This window comes from Globicephala melas, chromosome 7 (assembly GCF_963455315.2).
Source record: "Globicephala melas chromosome 7, mGloMel1.2, whole genome shotgun sequence".
Taxonomy (NCBI): Eukaryota; Metazoa; Chordata; class Mammalia; order Artiodactyla; family Delphinidae; genus Globicephala; species Globicephala melas.
The window spans coordinates 33,353,647-33,355,643 of NC_083320.1; the positions used below are offsets into that span (position 1 = coordinate 33,353,647).

At 43.7% G+C, this 1,997-nt stretch overlaps 1 protein-coding gene across 1 annotated transcript in view; it reads right to left on the bottom strand.

Annotated features, from left to right (window-relative positions):
* Positions 1-1,997, bottom strand: part of KIAA2012 (KIAA2012 ortholog) — a 112,253-nt gene that overhangs the window by 52,792 nt on the left and 57,464 nt on the right.

A 1,997-nucleotide genomic window follows, 5' to 3' on the forward strand; every position in this document is an offset into this window, starting at 1 on the left:
CTTTTTTGCAAGCATTATTTGCAAGTCTTTATAGATACAGTATTTTTTGTACATAGTTGCAGTCATAATTGACATCACTTTGATTTCTACTTTTAAAATGAAATCGGTAGTTTGCAATGTGGGGTTGGGCTGGGGTGTGTGTGATTTTTGCCTTCCAGGGGACGTTTGGCAAGGACTGGAGACTTTTTTTTTTTTTGCTGTACGCGGGCCTCTCACTGTTGTGGCCTCTCCCGTTGCGGAGCACAGGCTCCGGACGCGCAGGCTCAGCGGCCATGGCTCATGGGCCCAGCCACTCCACGGCATGTGGGATCTTCCCGGACCGGGGCACGAACCCGCGTCCCCTGCATCGGCAGTAGGACTCTCAACCACGGCGCCACCAGGGAAGCCCTGGAGACGTTTTCTGACTGTCACCAATCAGGGGGTTGTGCTACTGGCATCTAGTGGGTAGAGGCTAGGGATGCTGTTCAACATCCTATTGATACAATGCACAGGAAAGCTCCCCACAACAAAGACGATCTGGCTCAAGACTGCAATGGTGCTGAAGGTGAGAAACCATGTGTTAAACCTTTTGTATTAAATCACAGTATCTATGATGAACAAGCATCACTTTAATGCCTGAATTAAACCCCTCACAATTTAGTCATTTCTCTGGCTGTTTCCAATTTTTCTCTATTATAGATGCTGCTGCAATGGACATCTTCACTCACTTTTTTTCTGCTGAATTATTTCCTTAGGATAAATTCCCAGAAGTCAGAAATACTGAATCAATGGGTATGAATATTTTTTCATGTTTTGCAAGTCACATTGCCATTTTGCTTTACAAGTGGATTGAACCAAATTACAACCCACCAGAAGTGTATAAGTGTACCAGTTTTACCAAAAACTCATCAGTTGTGGGTGTTACCATGAAAAACAGGTGAGAGGAGACACACATCTCAAATATAAAATGGTACCTCCAGTTTGCCTCAGTTTGAATTTAAATTGCTACTCAGGATGAATATTGTTTCCACATTTGTTTTCTATTGCTATTCTTTTTGATATGAATTGTTTATGTCTTTTGCTTATTTTTCTAACGGGTTTCAATGTTTTTCTTTCAAAATTGAATGGGATCTTTACCAAGTATAGATAGTAATGCTGCTGTAGTTAATTCAATTATAATTATTTTTCTTACTTTTTTTAAAAAAAAGTTTTACCTCCCCCCTCCCCCGATCAGGATAGATATGTTAACACTTCCTGCTAGAATTTTCATTTACAATTTTAATACTCTTTTTAGGTGCTGGTCACTTCACCCAACCTTTCACCTCTATCTACATAGAGAGGCCCTGGGGAAAAGGAAAAGCTTCTCTAGCGATTGATGTCAGCCACCGAGGTTAAGAGCAGGGCTCGGTCTCTGACTGTACCCCCGGAACTAATTTCCCTTAATCAAATGAAACTCCTTAAGAGGAGCCACAAGGCAGAAAAGAAAATATATGTGAAGGAGAATACCAAATTCTGTGAGGGATTTGTAGGACCTGCATTAAAAAAAAGGGCACCATACCTTTAGGAGTTCAGAACTGGCAATGCTCCACATGCTGCTATTAATATGCAAAAAATGCCTTCATAAATACTTGATTCGTTCACAGTGGGGAGGCAGTTCGTTTGAAAGAGGAAATGGGAGCTTGGAGTTGAGACATGTCTGCTTGTCTCCTTTTTCTTTTTTTATTTCTCTTTTCATCTCCACATTTCCCCTTGTAGGTTTCTTCCCCCTCCTCCAACTCCTAGGAAGTTGTTGATGTCAGTGACGCATTTCTATTTATGAATTTACCGCCGAGGCCCTGATTCTCGGCCAGGTGCGGAAGAGGTGCCTCAGTGAGGCGCGAGTCCCACGGTCTGCCATCCTGTGTCGGGGGGTGGAGGTGGGGGGCGGGAACCCTCCTCCTTCCTGCTCACGCCCGCAGCGCAGACCTCCGCTTCGGAAACGCACAGCGGAGGTTTTAAAATCCAACCAGTAGGGGGCA